The sequence below is a fragment of the Tamandua tetradactyla genome, chromosome 7 (assembly GCF_023851605.1).
Source record: "Tamandua tetradactyla isolate mTamTet1 chromosome 7, mTamTet1.pri, whole genome shotgun sequence".
Lineage (NCBI taxonomy): Eukaryota > Metazoa > Chordata > Mammalia > Pilosa > Myrmecophagidae > Tamandua > Tamandua tetradactyla.
This window is the reverse complement of record NC_135333.1, coordinates 75,348,482-75,362,968: the sequence shown is the minus strand read 5'-3', so window position 1 is coordinate 75,362,968 and position 14,487 is coordinate 75,348,482. Positions and strand designations below refer to the sequence as shown.

The following is a 14,487-nucleotide window of genomic DNA, read 5'->3' as shown; positions in this document are numbered from 1 at the left end:
ACAAAATACTGGAAAAGGGCTGAACCCCAAGAATAGGGGATACATAGAGACATGTACCAACTCCAGCTCTTGGGTCAGATTCTGAAAAAGCTTTTTTTTTATTTCCTCTTCTTAACAGCTCATTAGATAGAACTGCAAACACTCTCAGGTTTCAGCACTGCCCCAGCAAGGGTGGAATTAAGGTATGTCTGAGAGACAAAGTAACTAGTCAGGTGAACGGGGATAATTCCCTAAAGGGTATGTCTTCCCCAAGAAAAGGGGGGTGGGACCCAGGTCAAGTGGCAGCCATCCTTCAGGAATTCAGGCCCCACAGGCAGGAAAACAGAAGCGACCTAACCCACCCTCTACCTCAGCCTCTGTCTCAACCACACCACTGGCAGGGAGAAGCTGATGAGAATTAAAGGCAAATCATTACTTTATGCTAGTAGGAAGCTGCAGGCAGACAAGTGCCACATGCTGGGCAGGACAGGAAAAGCAGAGTTTAGAGGCTTCATAGGAAACTGTGACAACCTGCTGGGTATCACCCTCAGGGAAACTTGATACTGGTTATTGTCTCCACCTGAGAGGTGGGCTTGTCTGATCTGAGAAAATCTGACTGGGGTCGATCACATCTGAGAAGACCCTCCTCAAAAAAAAGGTTCTATATAGGCAGGACAAGAACCAGAAAAACAAGAACTAAAAATTTCTTATCAGTTAAACAAAAGCAATGCTAAAGTTATAGATAAGTTGAACTGAATGCCAAACAAAAGACAGAGAACGACGCCAACTGACTAGAAAACCCCAGGTAAACAAGTGAAAATGACCTCCAGAATAAACTAATTAAGGAAATCAAATGCCTAGATACCAGCAAAAAATGACAAACTAGGAAAACTGAAAATATGGCCCAGTCAAAGGAACATACCAACATTTCAAATGAGATATAGGAGTTAAAACAACAAATTAAGGATGTTCAAACAGATACCACATCAAAAATCAAATCAACAAGATGAGGAAAGATATGGCAAAACAGATGAAGGATCTAAAGAAGAATTAGGCAAACAAAGAAGAACTCAAAAGTTTGAAAAAACGAATGGCAGAACTTATGGGAATGAAAGGCACAGAAAAAACAATGGAGATCTACAACAGCAGATTTAAGAGGCAGAACAAAGGATTAATGACCTGGAAGACAGGACATCTGAACAGATAGGAAAAAGAATGCAAACATATGAGCAGGGCCTCAGGGAACTGAATGACAGCACAAAGCACACAAATATACATGTTATGGGTGCTCCAGAAGGAGAAGAAAAAGGAAAAGGCGCAGAAAGACTAATGGCAGAAATACTCACTAAAAATTTCCCATCTCTTAAGAAAGACATAAAATTACAGATCCAAGAAGCACAGCATACTCCAAACAGAAGAGATCCAAATAGACCAACTCCAAGACACTTACTAATCAGACTGTCAAATGTCAAAGACAGAATTCTGAAAGCAGCAAGAGAAAAGCAATCAATCACATACAAGGGAAGCTCAATATGATTGTGTGGATTTCTCAGCAGAAACCATGGAGGCAAGAAGGCAGTGGTTCAATACATTTAATATTCTGAAAGAGAAAAACCGCCAACCTAGAAAAAGGTCAAACCAGTTCTGTACAATGAAAAAGAAACAGCTTAAGATGGAAGCAGCAACATACCGTGAGCTAAAATCCTATTCTAAGAACTCAGGCACTCAGGAATCCACCATGGTATTGAGTCCTGAGCAGAAGAAACCAGATGATGCTTCTGGACATCATGGGAACACTGCCAGTCTTGGTGCCATCAACCCTACCTACAGTAATTCCTCTCTTCCACAGTCCATGGGGCCCACAGAGGAGCCCTTCACCACCTACTTTGATGAGAAGATCCCCATTCCTGAGAAGGAGTATTCTTGTCTTAGCTTTCATAAACTCTGGGCTTTCACAGAACCAGGCTTTCTTATGAGCATCACCTATGTGGATCCAGGAAACATCAAATCTGATTTGTAGTCTCGAGCAGTGGCTGGATTTAAGTTGCTGTGGATCCTTCTGTTGGCCACTATCATGGGGCTCCTGTTCCAGTGCCTTGCAGCTAGACTGGTAGTAGTCACTGGGCTGCATCTTGCTAAAATGTGTCACTGACAGTATCCCAAGGTCCCACAAATTATACTGTGGCTGATGGTGGAGTTAGCTATCATCGGATCAGATATGCAAGAAGTCATTGACTCAGCCATTGCTATCAATCTCCTGTCTATGAGAAGTGTTCCTCTATGGGGTGTAGTTCTTATCACCATTGCAGATACCTTCGTATTCTCTCTTTGGGCAAATATGGCTTGCAGAAACTAGAAGCATTTTTTGGATTTCTCATCACCATTATGGCCTTCACATTTGGATATGAGTATGTTACAGTGAAATATGACAAGAGCAGGTGCTCAAGGGTGTGTTCATGCTATCCTGTTCAGACTGTCAAACTCCACAAATCAAGCAGGCTGTAGACACTGTGGGAGCTGTCATCATGTATTTGCATTCTGCCTTAGTCAAATCCAGACAAGTTAACCAGGCCAATAAGTGGGACGTTCAAGAAGCCAATAAATACTTTTTCATTGAATCTTGCATTGCTCTCTGTTTCCTTCATCATCAATGTCTTTGCCGCTTCAGTCTTTGCCGAGGCTTTTTTTGGGAAAACCAACAAGCTAATGGTTGTAAAGTGTAGAAACAGCAGCAGTCCCCATACCAACCTCTTTCCTGACAATAACTCAATGGTGACTGCTGACATCTACAAAGGGGGTGGTGTGCTGGGATGTTACTTTGGGCCTGCAGCACTCTACATCTGGGCAGTGGGGATCCAGGCTGCAAGACAGAGCTCCACCATGAAAGGAACCTATTCTGGTCAGTTTGTCATGGAGGGATTCCTGAATCTAAAATGGTCAAGTTTTGCCCAAGTGATTCTGATCTGCTCTATTGCCATCATCCCCATTCTACCTGTTGCTATCTTCCAAAGATATAGAGCATCTGACAGGGATAAATGACTTCCTAAATGTGCTGCAGACCTTACAGCTTACCTTTGCTCTTATAGCCATCCTCATATTTACCAGCTTGTGGCCAGTAATGAGTGACTTTGTCAATGAAATAAGCTGGCAAGATTACAGGCAGGATCTTGGTCCTTTATCATCTGTCCCATCAACATGTACTTTATGGTGGTTTACGTCCAGAAACTAAGGCATGTGGTGTTGTATGTGGTAGTGGCTGTGATCAGCACGGCTTATCTAAACTTTGTTTTCTACTTGGCTTGGCTGTGTTTGATCACACTGGGCATGTCTTTCCTGGATTATGGGCACACATACCATCTCGGACTGACAGCTCAGCCTGAACTCTATCTTCTGAACACTGTGGATTCTGACTCACTTGTATCTAGATGATTGACAGACAGAGAGACTATTTAAGAACTACTCTCTTCAAGCCCTTTTGTGCCAATTGTCCTGTTACATATCTTTGTTGGCTCAGAGGTGGGTTTTGTTCAACCATTTTGAACAAAAGACAGCTTTCGTCATGGGGACGGTTTTAAAAACTGACAGCTATTATGTGTAGGCCAGAGAACCACCCATCTTGCATAAGTCACACAACAGCCAGAGTTAAATGATTGGCCTATCATGGCCACACACCCCTATGGGCTTGTGTATTGACTTCTATATACATATTTGTGTAAACCCAAACACATCAGTTTGGGTAAAGATTTTAAGTTCATATAAAAATTGAGAAATCTTTAGCATTTTTAAAAAAATTATTGTTCAGATAAATCAGAAAAGAAAAAAAAAAAACTGCCTACTGCCAACCAAGAATTCTATATCCAGCAAAAGTGCCCTTCAAAAAATTAGGGGAATTTTAAACATTTTCAAACAAACAATCACTGAGAGAATTTGTGACAAAGAGACCTGCTCTACAAGAAACACTAAAGGGAGCTCCACAGGCAGACAGGAAAAGGCAGGGGAGAGATGTTTGGAGAAGAGTGTAGAAATGAAGACTATCAGTAAAGGTAAAAAGAAAAAAAAAATTAGATATTACATATAAAATCCAAAAGACAAAATGGTAGAAGAAAGTACTGCCTTTACAGTAATAATATTAAATGTCAATGGATTAAACTCTCCAATCAAAAGACACAGATCGGCAGAATGGATTAACAAACAGGAACCATCTACATGCTATCTACAGGAGACTCACTTTAGTCTCCTAGGACAAAAATACGTCAAAAGTGAAAGACTGGGAAAAGACACTGCATTCAAACAACAACCAGAAAAGAGCAGGGGTAGTTAATCTAATATCCAAAAAATTAGATTTCAAATGTAAAATAATTAAAAGGGACAAGGAAGGACTACGTATTAATAAAAGGAAAAATTCAACAAGAACACATAACAATCAAATATTTATACACCAAGCCAGAGTGCTCCAAAATATAGGAGGCAAACACTGACAACACTGAAGGGAGAATTAGACTTCTCAACCATAGTCGCCAGACTTCAATTTCCTGCTCTCATCAATGGATAAAACATCTAGATAGGGGATCAAAAAGGAAACATAAATTTTGAATAATACAATAAATGGATTCGACATAACAGATATTTACAGAACATTACACCCTACAACAGTAGGATACACATTTTTCTCAAGTGCTCATAGATCATTCTCAAGGATAGACCATATGCTGGGTCACAAAGCAAGTTTCAAGTTTAAAAAGATTAAAATTATACAAAACACTTCTTCAGATCATAAAGGAATGAAGTTGGAAATCAATAATGGGCAGAGGGCCAGAAAATTCACAAATATATAGAGCCTAAACAACACACTCTTAAATAACCAAGGGGTCAAGGAAGAAATTACAAGAGAAATCAGTAAATATCTCAAGGCAAATAAAAAGGAAAACACAACATATCAAGATTTATGGGGTGTAGCAAAGGCAGTGCTGAGAGGAAAAATTTATTGCCTTAAATGCCAATATTAAAAAAGAAGAAGAAAAACTGAGGAATTAGCTGTTCATTTGGAAGAACCAGACAAAGAACAGCAAACCCCAAAGCAAACAAAAGGAAAGAAATAACGAAGATTAGAGCAGAAATAAATGAAATTAAGAATATGAAAACTATCAAGAAAAATCAACAAAACCAGAAGTTGGTTCTTTGAGAAAATCAGTAAAATCAATAGAACCTTAACTAGGCTGACCAAAAAAAAAAAAGAGAGAGAGTATGCAAATAAAATCAGAAATGGAAGAGAGAACATAACCACTGATTCTGCAGAAATAGAATTAATAGGAGGATACTATGAACAACTGTATGCTAATAAAGTAGACAATATGGATGAAATGGACAACTTTCTAGAAAGGCATGAACAACCAACACTGACTCAAGAAGAAACAGACAACCTCAACAAACCAATCATAAGTGATTGAATCAGTCATCAAGAAGCTCCCCAAAAAAGAAAAATCCAGATCCAGATGGCTTCAAAGGTGAATTCTACCAAGCATTCAAGAAAGAATTAGTAAAGTCCTGCTCACTCTTCAAAAAAACTGAAGAGGAGGGAAAGCTACCAAACTCATTCTATAAAGCTAACATCACCCTAATAACAAAGCCAGACAAAGATACAAGAAATTACAGACTAACCTCTTTATTAATGAATATAGATGCAAAAAATCCTCAAAAAAATACTTACAAATCAAATTCAGCAAAATGACCAAGTGGGATTTATTCCAGGTATGCCCGGCTGGTTCAACACAAAAAAATCAATTAATGTAATACACCATATCAATAAATCAAAGCAGAAAAACCACATAATCCTCTCGACTGATACAGTAAAGTCATTTAACAAAATTCAACATCCTTTCTTGATGAAAACACTTCAAAGAATAGGAATAGATGGGAATTTCCTCAACATGATAAAGGGAACATATGAAAAACACCCAGCAAGTATCATACTCAATGGGGAAAGATTGAAAGCTTTCCCTCAAAGATCAGGAACAAGACAAGGAAACCCACTGTCACCACTGTTATTCAACATTGTGTGGAAGTTCTAGCCAGAGCAATTAGACAAGAGAAAGAAATAAAATGTATCCAAATTGGAAAGGAAAAAAGTAAAGCTCTCATTGTTTACAGATGACATACTATATGTCGAAAATTCTACAGCAAAGCTACTACAACCAGTAAATGAGTACAGCAAAATGGCCGGGTAAAAGATTAACACACAAAAATCAGCAGTGTTTCTGTACACTAGTGATGAGCAACCTGAGGAGGAAACCAAGAAAAAAATTTCATTCACAATAGCAACCAAAAGAATCAAATGTTTACGAATAAATTTAACTAAGGACACAAAAGATCTATACACAGAAAACTACAAGAAACTGCTAAAAGAAATCACTGGGGAGAGGGTTTCTGGAAAATGGTGGAATAAGAAAGGTCAAGTTCACCCCCTACTGCAAGGAACAGCTAGAGAAGGGACAGAAAGGTGACTGTGACAGCGATTCCATGATTTAAGTGACCTGGGAGGGTCTTCTACACCACATAAGGAAGTGTATAGTCTCACCCTGCCCACACCCCCGCAACCCACATATCTGCACCCAGCCCCTCAACCCACACCTCCCCCTACCTGCTTCCTGCAGGCAGTTGCCTGCGCATCCAGGCTGCAGGTGCTCACCTTCATATCCAGGCCACACCTGCCCCCAGCCCATACAGTTGTGCAACCCTGCCCCCACCCACCCCTGTCCTGAGCCCTGCACATGTGTCCATGCATCAGGTGTGAGGCATGCAACATTGTAAATGAAACTGTGGGACATTTGGTGAGGCAAAATAAGCCAGAAACAAAAAAGAAATTACTGTATGGTCTTATTTAGAAAATAATTACAAGAAAACAGGGACCTAGATTGTAAGCTCTTATAGTAGACACATTTACTCCAAAGCGGTAACTGTTATTTGTGAGAGCTGGGTCAGGCTTGTGAGCATGGGGCAGAGGTGTTGGGCAGGGACATGTGGCAGGGACTTAATAAACTTAAGTGTGTGGTGGTTTTAACACAAACAACCCAATTAAAAAATGGGCAAAAGACATGAACAGACACTTTTCAGAAGAGGAAACACAAATGGCCAAACCCATATGGAAAGATGCTCAACTTCACTGGCTATTAGGGAAATCAAAATCAAAATCACGATGAGATATCATCTCATACCCACAGCATGACTATTGTCAAAAAATCTGAAAATAAGTGCTGGAGAAAGCGTGCAGACAGAGGAACACTGATTCACTGTTACACTGGTGGGAATATAAAATGGTGCAACCACTCAAGAAGGCAGTTTGGTGGTTCCTCAGGAAACTAAGTATAAAATTGCCATATGATCCAACAATCCCATTACTAGGTCTATATTCAGAGAAACTGAAGGCAAATACATGAATGGACATTTGCACATCAATTTTTATAGTGGTATTATTCACGACTGCTAAGAGATGGAAACATCCCAAATGCCAATCAATGGACAAGAGACTATTAAAGCTCTGTCATATACATATGACGGAATATTAGGCAGCTGTAAAAAAGAATAAATCATGAAGCATGTAAGAACATGGATGAACCTTGAGGACATTATGCTGAGTGAAATCAGCCAGAAATAAGAAGACAAATACTACATGGTATCACTGCTTTAACATTAATGAGTGAACTTTGGAGTTCAAGTTAAGAACACGTGTTATCAGGAGATAAAGGGTGTGCTGGTTTGAAAGGAAGTATGCCCCCTAAGAAAAGCCATGTTTTAATATAAATCCCATTTCAAAAAGGTAGAATAATCTCTATTCAATGCTGTGTTTGAAACTGTAATGAGATCATCTCCCTGGATGATTTAGTCAAGAGTGGTTGTTAAACTGGATTAAGGGACGACATGTCTCCACCCATTTGGGTGTGTCTTGATTGGTTTATTGGAGTCCTATAAAAGAGGAAATATTTTGGAGAATGAGAGATTCAGAGAGAGCAGCACCACGAAGCAGAGTCCACCAGTCAGCGACATTTGGAGATGAAGAAGGAAAACACCTCCCGGGGAGCTTCATGAAACAGGAAGCCAGGAGACGAAGCTAGCAGATGATGCTGTGTTCGCCATGTGCCCTTCCAGATGAGAGAGGAACCCTGACCGTGTTCACCATGTACCTTCTGACTAGAGAGAGAAACTCTGAACTTCATTGACCTTCTTGAACCAAGGTATCTTTCCCTGGATGCCATAGATTGGACATTTCTATAGACTTGTTTTAATTGGGACATTTTCTCGGCCTTAGAACTATAAACTAGCAACTCATTAAATTACCCCTTTTAAAAGCCATTCCATTTCTGGTACATTGCATTCCAGCAGCTAGCAAAATAGAACAAAGGGTAAGAGATTGGGCATTTGGTGCTGAAGGACTACAGAATGTGCAACAAGACTGACTGTAAAGATTCAGAAATGGGTAGCACAATATTATCTGATGGTAGCACAATAATATAAGTACACTGAATGAAGGTGAATGTGAGTATGGTTGAGGGAGAAGGGCTGGCAGTATGTATAACATCAGAAGGAAAGATAGAGGATAATGACTGAGACAGTATACCTTAAGGATGCCTAGAGTAGACAATGTGGTGACTATATGTATAAATACAAGAATGTTTTTGCATGAGGGAGAGCAAATGTAAACATCGCAAGGTGTTGAAAATGGGACAGTGTGCTGGTTTGAAAAGATTATACACCCTAGAAAAGCCATGTTTTAATCCTCATCCATCTTGTGGAAGCAGATGTTTCTTTTAATCTCTGTTCAGTACTGTAGTTTCAAGACTTGATTAGATTTTCTCCACAGAAATGTGACTCACACAATTGTGGGTATTAAATTTGACTGGATGGAGATGTGACTCCACCCATTCCAGGTGGAGTCCTTTGCTAGAGTCCTTTAAAGGAGGAAACATTTTAGAGAGAGTCCCTGGAGCCACGAGAACCACAAGAGCCCACAAGCCCATGTAGCCAGAGACCTTGGAGATGAAGAAGGAAAACGCCCCTGGGGGAGCTTCATGAAACAAGAAGCCTGGAGAAAAAGCTAGCAGATTTCACCATGTTTGCCATGTGCCTTATCAGCTGAGTGAGAAACCCTGAACGTGATCAGCCTTCATGAACCAAGGTATCTTTTTCCTGGATACTTTAGATTGGATATTTCTATAGACTTGCTCTAAATTGGACACTTTCACAGCCTAAAACTGTAAACTTACAACTTAATAAATTCCCCTTCCTAAAGCCTTCCTGTTTCTGGTATATCACATTCCGGCAGCTAGCAAACTAGAAAGAACAGATGGTATACAGGGAATACATACTAGGGTCCATAGTTAACAGTAACACTGTAATGGCACTTCCATTGAATGTAACAAAGGCAATACGCAAAACTAAATGTCAATAAGTGAGGTATGGGATTCTTTGTGGAAGAAAAGGAAATATCCTCGTATAGATTGTAGTGGTGAAGACACGGCCGTGTGATTATACCAGGAACCACTGATTTTTTTACTCAGGTTGGATTATATGATGTGCAAATAAAACTGTTAAAAAATAAACAAGTGCTGGAGAAAATCTGACGAAAGACATGTACCTATTCACTGTTGGTAGGGAAGCTGAGAGGTGCAGTCCCTCTGGAGGGCAGTGTGGTGGTCCCACAGGAGGCTAGGGGTGGGGTTGCCATATGATCCTGCAACCCCACTGCTAGGTACATACTTGGAGAAACTGACAGTGGGGATACGAATGGACATTTGCACACTGGTGTTCATGGCCACAGTGTTCTCAATTTGTAATGGATGGAGGTAGCCTAAGGATACATCAATTAAGGAAGGAAAAGGGAAACTGCGGTGTATACATACAATGGACTGCTGAGTAGCTGCAAGAAGAAATGAAGTTGTGAGGCATGCAACAAATAGGTTAAGTAAATGAACCTTGAGGACAGTATGTTGAATGAAATGTCAGAAACAAACAGACAAATACCATCATGTCTCAATTATATAACTACAATATACAAACCTGGAGAACTGAAGGCAAGAGCGAATGTTATCAGGTTGGGGCCTACTGTAAAGATCCCTAGACTGTAAGCTCTTATAGCAGTCACATCTATTCCAGAGTTATAACTATTATTTCTAAGTTCTGAGATACTAGGCTATTTGTGTATAATCTGGTCATTCCCTGGAACTTCAGGTATTTATTTGTGTGATACTTAAGAATCAGAGTTAGAGCTCTGAAGCTATGAAAGTCAGTGTTACCCCATACAACAACTATTGAAAAGGATGAAAAAGTGATCAGACTCTGACTAGAGATATGAATGAAGCTGATCTGGATAGGATTAAGGTAAATCAGAATACAAGGTCAAGGATGATCTGTCTTTTACAACTTCAACTTCTATGTGAGACCAAAGGAAGAAATGTTTCTTTGGTGCAAAATTTATATTTTTGGTAGTGCATTATCTAATTTAACTTGTAAGGTCAGTTTACTCAAATACCATAATTACATGGAATCTTGAATAGGGAGTGAGATCTTGTTGATTTGTATAGGGTAGTGTAATACCCCAGTACATCCCAGAGAATAAAAAAGTATCTGTAAAGTCCCCTTGGGGAAATGGGGAGAAAGGAAGAAATACTAAACTTTCCCATCTGGGAAATTTTTGTTATACTCACAAGCAGTGGGGACCACCAATTCAATAGGTTGAGCCCTCGTTTCTGTGGCTTGCCCCTCTGAAACTTATTCCTGCAAAGGAGAAGCTAAGCCTACTTATAATTACGCCAAAGAATCTCTTTTGCTGCTCAGATGTGGCCTTTCTGTCTAAGCCATTCCACAGGTGAACTCACTGCCCTCCCCCTACATGGGACACGACTCCCAGGGTTGGAAATCTCCCTAGCAACGTGGGACAGAACGGCCGGGATGAGCCAGGATGAGCCAGAACCTGGCATCATGGGATTGAGAAAGGCTTCTTGACAAAAGGGGAGAAGAGAGAAATGAGACAAAGCTTCAGTGGCTGAGAGATTTAAAACAAAGTCGAGAGGTTATTCTGCAGGTTATTCTTATGCATTATACAGATATCCCTTTTTAATCTGTGATACATTTGAGTGGCTAGAGGGAAGTGCCAGAAACTATTGAACTGTTTTACAGTGGTCTTGATTCTTGAAGACAACTGTATAACTATATAGCTTTTACAAGTGACTGTGATTGTGAATACCTTACGGATGATGCTCCCTTCATCCAGGGTATGGACAGCTGAGTAAAAAAATGACAAAAAATAAATAATGGGCGGAGGGATTAGGTATAAAAAAGAATGGGTAGACTGTAGTACTAGTGGTCAATGAAAGGGAAGGGTAAGGGGTAAGGGATATATAAGCTTTTTATATTTTCTCTTTATTTCTTTTCCTGGCGTGATGCAAATATTCTAAAAATGATCATGGTGGTGAATACACAACTATGTGATGATACTGTGAGACACTGACTGTATACTTCGGATGGATTCTATGTGCATGAAAATGTCTCAATAAAAATATTTTTTTAGAAAGTACAAATGACATGCTCGGGGTACTAATTTCGTAAAAACTGAAACCATCATTAGTACTCAATTTTAAGTTAAAAAGTTAACTAAATAGAAGAAAACAAACAAACAAAAAAGAACAAGTTATCTGAGTCATTTGCTTAGGTCTAGAATCTACAGGTTCAAATGCAGCATTTGTACACTATGCTTAGAATGGGACACGCCTTCCCCCCCAAAATAAAAACATTTCTCAAGGTGATCATCTCAATCATGTTACTCAGTTGCTAGTAATCTTCCATTGACCCCTATTTTTCTCTGTACCAAATACAAACTTTTATTTATTTATTTATTTATTAAACATAACATACAAACACGAATATACTTACCATATCATTCTTGATATGTAATCAATAACTCACAATATCATTACATAGTTGTATATTCATCATCATGATCATTTCTTAGAACATTTGCATCAATTCAGAAAAAGAAAAAAAAAATCATACATACCATACCTCTTACTCCTCCCTTTCATTGATCATTAGCATTTCAATCTACTAAATTTATTTTAACACCAAATACAAACTCTTGACTGAAAACAGTGGAATAATTTTAGAATGACTACCACCAATTAATTTTATTCTTTTTTGCCACTGCTGTAGGACATACAGAGAAAAGTCAAAAGATGCCAACTCTTCACTTGCTATCTGAAAGCAACTGATATGGTTGATATATCTTTCCCCAACTAGCCTTCATATGGTCTTTAATCTTCTAAACTTCTGAAAGTGTTCACTATCTCTTCCTTGAAACACTCCCTTCCCTAATTAACATGAAACTGAACTTGCATAATTTTCCTCCATCCACTGGGCCACTTGTTTCTCCTTTCCTTCAGCTCTTGGTCTCTTTCCTCACTTGGCAACCTCACCCGTTTCCACAACTTCAGCTATACCCTCTCTTTGGATAAAATAACTATATTTCTATGTCCAGTCCTGACCTCTCAATAAAGTTCCAATCCCTAGATTCCAACTCTATCCCATTGATAGGTGAAATCAATTATTTTCAACTGAACTCATCTTCCTAAGATTACTTTTCCTTCTGTGCTCCCCCCCCCCTTTTTTTTATGCTGCATGGTAGGATCACATTTCTTTATTTTTTCATTTGCATATCCCATTATAGCAGCACTATTTGTTGAATTTGTTTGTTTGTTTTAACTCGTTTGCTTGTTTTTGGGGAGGTGCAGGGACCAGGAATCAAACCTGGATCTCCTACATGGCAGGCAAGAATTCTATGACTGAACTACCTTTGCACCCTCAATGTTCCCTTTTTATATTAGTGGTACACCAATAATACATCCTAAACACAAAGGCTGAAAAACATGCACTAATCTTAGATTTCCTCACCTCAAGCTTTCCACTTACCTAATTGGCTGTAAAATCATGTTGATTCTTTTTCTATTATTTTTCCTTTTTCATTCTGACCATCAACAACTTACCCATTACTCACTGATTAAATCACTGCAATGACCTCTTAATTGGCCTCCCTCTCTCCAGTCTCTCATGCTTAAACTATCTTACACAAGTATCAGACTCATCTCCCAGACTACAACTCTAAGGACTTCATTCTTCTGCTAAGAAATTTTCCAAAGGTGTTCCACTGACTATGGCAGAAACAAAATTCCTTTTCTCAGCCTAAGCTCTTTCATTTTACGAAACTTTTTCAACATTCTATGTTAAGTACTTTCAGGTCTCCAAATTTGCCCCATATTTTCCATACCCCTTGGCTTTTTTTCATGCTGTTCCCTATAACTAGTAGGATCTCCCCTTTCATCACACTTGAATGTCTAAATTCTATTCTGCCTTTAAAATTCAGCTCAAATATCTTCTCTACCTTTCTGGCCAAAAAAAAAATTTAAAAATCTTCTTAATCTACTCTAATTAGAATTAATCTCTTCTACTGCCTCAGGATGTTGATTGTAACTTTCTTATGTCCCTTTCACCTTGTAATAAATTTAAAATGATCTTCTTACTGGACTGTAAGCTCTTGGAGAAAGCAGATCTTCACCCTCAGTGTCTTATGTTTACATCAAATACCCAGTAACTATTTATGGAAGAAGTGAACAAAATTACACACAAAAAAATCTAATCCCTTTTCCACACAACAGGTTTTCAAGTCATTAAAGCCAATTGTCATAATGTACCCCCTCACTCTCTCTTCTCCAATCCAAATGCACTAAGTTTTTTTTAACTATTAGGGACTATTTTTGATCCTACACCCATTGCCCCTCTGAGGATTCCTGAAAACTTGTCCCCAGACCTAAGCTTCATATTCTAGATGTGTCCTAGCCAGCACAAAGCACTATTCTTTCTCTCTGAAGAATCAGCCCTGGGTTCTTAACCTGGGACTCACAGGAGAGGAATTCAGGGGCAGGTTGGCAATTCTGAAATTATATGCAAAAATTTTTATGTAGATGTATTTATGCATTTTTTCCTGGGGAATCGTTTACTTTCATTTGATTCTCAAAATGAAAAAGAACCCTTAAAATATCACCTTCCTCTTAGAAAGTAATGAGGCTAAGATTACATTCACTGTCCCTGAGGATTTTAAGGAATTTCAGTTAAGAACACTGATGAGTCTTCTCTTTTACTACCCACACTAATCCATTAAAACTGACATTTGGAGAATCTAAGACAAGGACTTTATCTCTACTATTTAAAGTTCATCTTGTTAGTTTTAGTCTCACTACTCATCAATCAGCACTTCAACCACGCTGAAAATCTGATAAACATGCTGCAAATAGAAAACTCTCAACTCTTCTAGACACTAATATATATTCCAGGCATCCTTATGTAAGTCTGCACTCATAATTTTAGACTAGTTTCTTGATAGTACACTTTAACCCTGTGCTTCCTTAAAATGTGTATCTGTGACAGACAAATCCCTTCAAACAGAAAGTAAGCTCAGTGAAACTGTAG

At 38.9% G+C, this 14,487-nt stretch overlaps 1 protein-coding gene and 1 pseudogene across 2 annotated transcripts in view; one reads left to right on the top strand and one right to left on the bottom strand.

The window, feature by feature from the left end:
* The window catches only part of DDX47 (DEAD-box helicase 47), a 36,864-nt gene that overhangs the window by 21,383 nt on the left and 994 nt on the right, over positions 1-14,487 (bottom strand). The window lies entirely within an intron of this gene.
* On the top strand, positions 1,631-3,408 carry LOC143691529 (natural resistance-associated macrophage protein 2 pseudogene; annotated as a pseudogene).